Source organism: Petaurus breviceps, unplaced genomic scaffold (genome assembly GCF_028583685.1).
Source record: "Petaurus breviceps papuanus isolate PSGF00001 unplaced genomic scaffold, PetGlider_PUasm1.0 173, whole genome shotgun sequence".
NCBI lineage: Eukaryota > Metazoa > Chordata > Mammalia > Diprotodontia > Petauridae > Petaurus > Petaurus breviceps.
Genome location: NW_027185759.1, coordinates 22,354,699 through 22,363,763, shown reverse-complemented (window position 1 = coordinate 22,363,763; position 9,065 = coordinate 22,354,699). Strand labels below are relative to the sequence as shown.

The 9,065-nt window shown below is 37.6% G+C and overlaps 1 pseudogene; it reads right to left on the bottom strand.

The window, feature by feature from the left end:
• Positions 1-2,373: 2,373 nt before the first annotated feature.
• Positions 2,374-3,092, bottom strand: LOC138157862 (bax inhibitor 1 pseudogene; annotated as a pseudogene).
• Positions 3,093-9,065: the final 5,973 nt, after the last annotated feature.

Here is a 9,065-nt window from a genome sequence, read left to right as displayed (position 1 = left end):
GTGTATACAGTTAATCCTCAGTTTTTGAGGGAACATTTCTAGAAAATGGTGCAAAAGTCAGAACACAAATGTTGGTATATTGAACCTATGGGGCATAATGGGTCAGGTTCCTGAAACCACCCAGAACTGTAATTTTTCACTAGAGCTTACTAAAAATGCCCTTTTCTGTATATAATTCTTTACTACAAAACATTAATTCTGATAATGTGTACTTTCCCCAACATAGTAACTATAACTCATAAAGTACAGTACACAAAATAAAATGAGTAACATGCAAAAATCTTTTTCTTGCTAGTAATTCCATAAAATTCTGTGAGTTTTTGTGCTCTCATCTCAATTAAAAATATTATTTCAGACAGTATTCAGTTTTTATTACACGTGAGATAGATCGACAGTACCATAAATGCTGAACAGGAAATAAAGTTCTTAAAATAAACATTTTTTTCACCCGACTCTTCCCTTCCACTGTGTCAGATGGTGGTGTGAGGGCATTGTACTTATACTATACCACCGTAAACCCCTTGCCTGCCCTCTGAAAACAACGGGAGTGATTACTGAGCCCTTAGTCCCTGCTGTTAATAGACACCAGGCCTTGGAGATCTTGAGATCTCCTCAGGTTCCCTGTCCTTCATGCCTGGTGAATAGAGTAAGAGCTTGTCAAGGATTAAATAATCCATCAGCAATGTCTGCTTCCTGCAGGGTTTGAGATCCTTAAGGCTCTCCTGCCACATGCCTGCCAACATTTGGGAACAGAGTTTATCTAACACCTTTATTTTTCTCATTAAGTCACATCACTGACTTTGCACACTTCGGCTTGGAGCCCAGAGGACTTGCATGAAACTTCTTGGGCATAATTGCAACACAAATCTTCAAGTTTAAAAGCAATGAAAACATGCAATGATTGTACAGGGAGCTCCTTACAACATAGGCTAAACAAGACCAGTGAAGTGCCTGGTAGGATCCCGGCCTCTCCACAAACTTGACATGCTTTGCCTCTCATTTTTTTCTCTACTGTACATAGCTGTCAATGTGCTGTTGCCAACCCGAAAGTGAAAATGAGGTTACTAATAAAATCACACAAATGCTTGAAGTTGGAAAATGGAATACTTGAATGTTGAGGATTGACACTGTGTGTGTGTGTGTGTGTGTGTGTGTGTAGTAAATAGTCCATGATATCAGCAGAGTGAAGATTCAGTGGGAGTGTCTGGCTGAAAAACTCCTGCTCGAGGTGAGAATTGGGATGGAGTCTGGAGGGAAGCCAGGAGGCAGAGAGAAGAGAGAGAGAATGCCAGGCCTGGAGAACAGACAGTGTAAAGGCACCCAACTGAGAGATGGAATGTCATGGGTGAGGAGCAGAAAGGGGGGCGATGCATGCATAGAGGAGGGACACATTCAAGATTTGGCAGCTGAGGCTTTCTCACACATCTTTTCCCTTGTCTACTTTTGCTTGACTTGTCTTCAGCACCCATTGCCCCTCTAATAGAATAGTAGTATAAGTAAAAAAAAAAAAGAAAAAAAGGACCTGTTTCCCTCTTCATGAAGAGCCCCACCCCAACACACACACACACACACACACACACACACACACACACACACACACACACACACACACCCTTCCTCCTCAGGGCCTAGACAGTTGTAAAATCACACTTTCAACCTACTCCTCAGCCTCAAGGCCTGAGAATATGTATAAGAAAATCTGAGGAAGGCCAAACATTAAGGAAAATAATGCCCAGAGAAGTCCTTCAGGACGGCTTGGTTCATCCCGGGGCATGAGGCACCATCCTCGTGTATTCCTTCCGGTCCCTGGGACCTTTGAAAGAACCCTCCTCCATCTACAAGTCTCTGAGCCACTCACTGGCAGAGGCTTGAGCTCCCAGCCTGCTTCTTCAAGTTCTGGTCCTGTCTGGCTGCTGTGTTATTTTTTCTTTGACCAGAAGCAGGTGTTCTGGGAGGAGACCCCCTGATGGAACACCGCTTTCATCCCTGAGGGAACTAGCTCATCATCTCCACCCCAAAGCTTATTTCTTCCAACCTTGGTGCTTCTCCTCTTGGCAGACCCCCTAGGGAAAAGTTCTGCTGACTAACCCTAGCTAGGATTCTGGTCTGAAGGAGCAAAGAATGGAAAATGGGGAAAAGGGTGGGAAGGAAGGGATAAATGCCAGGACTTTTAAAAATCTGATAAAGTATACTCATTTTTAAAAATGACACAACAGAAAATTATAAAAGGTCAAAGGTTGTTTTTTTCTTTCTTTTTTTTTTTTACCAATGCCTCTCTTTGTCACTGATAAACCTCCTGCTGTGTGTATAAAGAGACAATTGGGGCTTGTAGGAAGAGAAAAAAAATGATAGAAAAGCTGGAGGGTCATCGCTTTATTTCCTTTTCAGCTTGCCCTTTTCGTTCATTTCGATCATTACCATGAATTTCCTGAAGAGGGTAACAAAATCCAGAAAAAGGTCCATGCAATGCCATATGTAATCTTCATCTTTTCTCTTTGCCTTTTCAATGATGAGTTGTGTATCGAATATCACGAGTCCACACAGGAATGCCAGCCCAAAGTACATGTTTGCTTGAGAGAGCCATGTGGATATAAAAAAGACATTCCCCAGGTATGAGATGAAGATCAGACTCAGGGCTGACATCAAGATTCCACTGAGGTAGAGGCAGCCAAGGCATTGGCCACAGAATGAATTCAAGGTGAAAGAGCTAAAGGTCATGGTTGTACCCAGGAAGGAAGAGGGGACGATGTTGGGGTCGATGGCCATGCGTGAGTCCAGTTCAGGGCCTAACCCAACCCCTATGAGGAAGGCAAATCCGGCCAGAAGAAGCAGCCTCTTTGGCTCAGTGTCTTCTCTGTGGGGTGTGATCAGCAGCCAAAATAACATTAAAAATGAGCTCAAGGTTGAGACAAAGCCATCCTGAAAGAAATGGGAAACCACATTCAGGTGGGCTCCTGTGGCTGCCACAAGCATGCAGAGAGCAAGGCTGGCATAGACCTTCTTTAGGTGTTTCTGTGTTAAGGGTGTGAGGTGGAAAATTCTCCAAAGGGCTTCCAAGTTGGTCTTCCAATAAAACATATTTAAGGTGTTCAAGAATATGGGATGTCCCAGGTCTTCACCATCTTGCCTTTAACATTCTTGATTTCAGATTGCCAGGACCTTGGACTTGGATGTCACAGGTGAGTGTGACCTCACTCACCCCACCCTGGGATCTGACAAATAGTTGAAGCTTCAGTCTCTGACCCATTGAATACCAGGTGAGTGTCACAAGCACTTGAAACACGCAAGTCAGGGGCTTCTTACTCTCTCAGTCATCTTCCAGACCCCCAGGCACTCTAAAGTTACCTAGGGAGTAGCATCTTAGAGAAAGACAAAAGTCAAATTGCCTGGTTTAGAAAAGACTAGGGGGACAGATGACAGGATAGCAACCACTGCCAATGACATAAGAAGTTTGGCCGTAAAATAATGGAGAGAAATAGAGGAACTAGACTGGCAGGCTTTGGCAGCAGTATTAAAGGGAGGGCTTACATTACAAGGGAGGGAGCACTTGGACATGTGTAAAGACAAGAGAAGACAAGAGCAGGAATTGACAGATTGAAGTTGGTGAAGAAAGGGAAAATTGAGGGGAGCAATTGCCAAGGCTGACTTTTGACTTTGACATTCCCAGGCTTTACCCTCCTTGCCCTTCTCCTTTTCTTTTGCAGTCCCCTAAAAGTGTTATGCCCACATAGACTTCCTCAAATTATGCATCATTTTCTAGTTATTCTCACCATTCCGAGTGAGATGGGAAAGCAGTGTCTGTCATGCCTAGAAATTCCATCTCACCTTTTAGAATCTCTTTAGAACCTTTTTTTAAAGATCTCTGCAAGCCATGATGGCTTTCTTGATTACCCCAACTGCTCGTGCCTTTCACTCTAATTTTACCTTGCATTTTTTGGCAGGGGGGAGGGGGCTGTTATTAGATGTGTATATGTTTTCTTCCCAAAATAGAATGCAACATTCTTGAGGGTAAGGACTGTTTGACTTTTGCTTTGTCACCCCAACGCCTTATGCAATAGTATCCTGCACATAGGAGATAATTAAATACTTTTTTGGATGAATGAATAAATCACATTTCAATAGCTCCCCCTCACACTCCCATCCTCTGTTTTTTAGTATTTAACTCAGTTTTTGAAGAGGATTTGGGAAAGAGTAGAGAGATGGGTAGAAATTTCAGTGAGATCTGAGCAGGAGGATTGAGTTCAGAACTAAAAAATTGTGAGGTATGTTTGTTGCACAATAAATGAATCAGTTTGACTGTGATAATATAGGAAAATAGGAGACCAGTCTACAAAGGGACCTGTGGCCAGATGGACAAAGGCCTTGTCAGCACAGCTAAGCGCTACATAAAATGAGAAGCTACTGATGTTATGGAAGGTGGGAAAAGACACCTTTAGAGTTATGTTCTAAGGAAAATTTCAGGCAGCATTGTAAAAGAGAAATTGACCTAAATATGTACACTGGGAAAGTAAAGTCGGCCAAAAATTCAGACTCCGCCATATAGCTAGCTATGTAGTCTACTGAGTCATCATGATGAGAATGAGTCTTGGCGTTCTTGGCACTCGTAGCAGAGCTGAGAGTGGAGATGAAACATGGCTGGGAGAAGAATCTCATCTCCAAGGCTTTTCTAAATGGAGAATTCCCATTTAGACTGTGAGCTTCTTGATGTCAGGGTTTGTCTTCTGTTTCCTTTTTGGATGCCCAGCACTTAGCACAATGCCTGGTGTGTAGTACACATTTACTGAATGCTAGTTGAACGACTGAGTTGGTATACCCAGTGATTAACAGAGTCTTGTACATATTGCTTTGTTATTAAAAAATTGATGAATTAAATTGAGAAAAGACTAGGAAGAATTCAACATAAGAGGAGCTGTAAATCTTCGTCATGTCCCTATCCAGAGCTTAAGGTACTAGAGACTTCCAAGAATTTCCCCTTTGGATGACACGTAGGATGCTATCTCTTGGTTGAATTAAGTTACCCAGCATCTATTGGGAGAGTTCCTTCATTCTGTGGGTTTGTTATATGTTCTCCTATGTATAGTTCTTCCAATTCTTGTTTATCTGTTGGTTTAGATAAATGCGTTTCTTTGCTGTTCATATGTTCATTGTAGAAGTCTTATTTGGTGAGAAAGAGATCAAGTTATATGAAGCTTGGGGTATTCATTTCCCCATTAAGAAATAACTTAGGAGCATAGTTTGAACCTAAAAATTCTATCCCTTAACCAAAGGAAGCAGAGAGATATAATTCTCCACCAATACCCACTCTCTTTGAGGAGAGCAGAGTGGGCACCAATCTCAAATAGCTCCAGATTCAACATTCTATTCCATGTTGCTTCCCTGTTCATTGATCAGTATTTCTTTGTGTAACCCAAAAAGGCAGAGCTAAGCCCATGGCTAGAATTTTCAGAGAAGAAAATTTGGCTTAAAGTTAATATGAAAATTATAGGGACTACTCTGGGTGGTAATGAATATTATTAAAAGGGTGAAATAACTGCTCAAAGTTCCCTTCAACTCTATCATTTTATTTAGGTAATTCAGTATTTTCAAAAATGCAGTTTTTTTTCCATCTAAGAGAGGAAAATATTTTCTCTCAGCCAAATTAGATTAGATCCTGAGTCACTTTTTGTGACTATATTAAAGGGTAGACAAGGATCCTCTCCCTTACACATTAGAGAAACTTCATTAATGATGGAGTAATGTTAGGTCATGCATGGGTGGTATTCAATGATTCTTAACAGTTTATTTTTTAAATTTTTATTAATTTTGGTAATGGTATCATAAGGTGAGATAGCAGATAGGCAGAGATAGAGACCAAAAATCAAAGTAAGGGAAGGGAATTGAGAGAAGAGGAGAGGAGAGGAGAGAAGAGAACGGAAAGGAAAAGGAGGAGAGGGAAGGGAAGGGGAGGGCATAATTAGACAGGAAGGAGAGAAAGAGGCATGCACCTGATTTGACTATAGACAATGTTGGAATGTTTGTCCTAGGATTTAACATTATGCAAGAAAATGGACTTTCGTTGAAATAACTGTTTTCTTTTTTTTTTTTTGATATTGTTATCATTTCCCCCCAAAAAAGCCAGTTCTTCATAATATTTTCTGGGACTGCCAATGGCCCTATTTTAATATGTAGTGCTTTCCAAACAAGGGCAATGAGATTTTTCAGACTCCCAGATTGTATATTAGTATTGCCAGTTAAAGATAATGAGTTACTGAAATTTAAGGATCTTTATTGCCAAAAAATAATTGCTTAGCAGATTTTGTGTGGGAGAATATTGCAAAGTACTGTACATAGCAGTATTGTTTTCCCAGATTTGGACTACTAATTCTGAGGATGATGCTTCACTTTCACTGCCATGGAAGTCCATCAGTCAATTGGGATAGTTCTTTTCCTTTAGCAAAATTGTAAATGATAATTGAATAAAGAGAAATGTACTATTTGCACAGGGAAAATATGGTTACCTTGAGTTACAGGTGCATTCTTTTCACCAATAGCAAGCATTTTTCTAGCTCTGGTGTTACCAAAATCAAATCAATTATTTGAGCCTCAAGTCTTTTCTTATTTACATAACAAAAAAAATTCTCAAAAGGAAGAAGACATTCCATTGCCAAGAATACCTATTTAGCAGCAGGGAGAGAAGATTAAGCTCTTACAGGATTTCAATCTTCACCTCAACAATTCTATACTCACAAAATATTCATGAATTTATGTATGTAAATAGTACACAGTTCAGTGGTCTTAAGGGAGGAACTTCTTTTTCTTTTTTTTGCTTCTAAGAAGACAGGCATAAGTCCTGAGTTCAAATTTGACCTTAAACACTTACTAGCTGTGTGACCCTGAGCAAGTCACTTAACATCATTTTTTTCTGTTTCTTCTTCTGTAAAATGTTGATTATAACAGCCCCTGTCTCCTAGGAATGTTGTGAGTATCAAATTGTGAAGTGATCACATAGTGTCTGACACGTAATAAAAATCTATAAATATTAGCTATTATTATCATTTTAATGAAGTTACTATCAAATTCGATTTTAGGGCTAACTACAATTTTTGAAGTAAAGCACATATTAATGACATTTCCCCTATTTGGATCTTGTGAAATTTATTTTTTTAACTCAACTGTAATAATTTACATTTATTCTTATTTAATTTCCTCTTCTTAGATTCATTCCAAAGGTCAAGATCTCTTTGGATTTCTACTCTCTTATTTTATGTACTTTCACCCTCTCCAAGTTTTGTGTCATTTGAAAATCTGAGGAATTTAACTTCTATGATTTATTCCATAGCACTGCTAAAAAATAATTCTTCAATGAATTTACAATCTAGGTTTTTTATTGCAATCACTACTGAAAATATTAGAGATATTTTTCAGACTTCAGCATTTATTTTAAAATGGGAGTCCTAACCCCAGCATTATGTGTCTTTGGGTTTAATTAAATACTATTATTAAATATTCACTTGCTTATGTTCAATCATTTTTTAAAAATTCTGTTCTTCAACATAGGTCAAATTGTTATGATTACTGCTTTAATGTTATTTTGAAATTTATACTGATATTTCCCCTCCATCATTATTAAAAAAAAATTCCTTGGAAATTTATGGCCTTTTGTTCCATCAGATTATTTTGCTAATATCTTGTTCGAATAAATAAAATAATTCTTTAATAGTTTGATTAAAAATAACTTATCTATAATTTAATTTATATAATTTGGTTGGTTTTATTTTATATGTTGAACCAACTGTGGACTATTAATACATCTCCAGTTATTTTGGTTTTTATTATTTCTGTAAAAATGAATTTTGTTGTTGTGTTCATACATGTTGTGGGCATATTATAGAAAGATGTACTTGTATATATCCTCTGGTTATATAGAATGCAATTTCTTTTTCTATCTCTTCTTGCTAGCAATATACAGAAGAAATATGTAGAAGGATTGATGACTTGTAAGTTCACTTTATATCCTGTTATGTCCCTGATATAAATTTTTTTCAATAAGTATTTTAGTGATCTAAAAGATATTAAAAGTAGACAATTATATACATATTATCTGCAAATGATAATTTTTTTCTTTCCTCTTTGCCTATGTTTATTCTCTTAATGTCCTTTTCTTTTCACATTCACATTTCCCATTCTTATGAGAAACATTTTTACAACAATGTTGTACAATACTGGAAAAAAAATAAACTTCCTTGCTTTGTATCTGATCCTATTGTAAAGGTTTCTACTGTTTTTCCACTATAGATAATGCAGGTTCTTTCTTTTCAATAGATGTTGTTTACCATCTAAAGGAAACGTATATTTATTCCACTGCTTTCTAGTGTGTTAAAGATAAATTAGTAGTGTAATAATTTATTTCTTCTTCACATATTGGTATAAATGCTTGATTTAATATTATTTTTATTAATGGTCTTTTAAGATATTAGTTACCAATGTTAAAATAAACCTACATTTCTAGAATAAATCCAACTTCATTATAATGAATTATCTTTTGAATATGTTGTTATAGAACTTTTGTTTATATTAGGCAATATTCTAGCTTCAGTATTCTTTGGAGATACTGAACTATAGTTTTCTTTCTCTGTTTTATCCCATCCCAGGTTAAGTATCAAGATCATGTTTATTTCCTAAGAAGGAATTTGGCAGGATGTCTCCTTTGTCTGTTTTTATAGGGACAGCTAGGTGGCACAGTGGAGAAAAGCACTGGACCTGGAATCAAGGAAGATCTGAGATCAAATTCTGCCTTATACATTTGCTCACTCTGTGATCCTGGATGAGTCACTTAACCTCTGTTTTGTTCTTTCTTCATCTGTAAAAAAGGGGCAAAATAATAGCACCCACTTCCCAGAGTCCTTGTAAGAAATAAATGAGGTAATAGTCATAAAGCACTTAGCACATTAGCACTGGCACATAAAAGCAATATATAAATGTTCATCACTTTATAAATAGTTTATGTATGGTTATCATATTCATAAGTAGTTTACAAATGATTGTTGGAATTCAGTTGTAAATTCATCTAGTCTTTAGAATCCTTC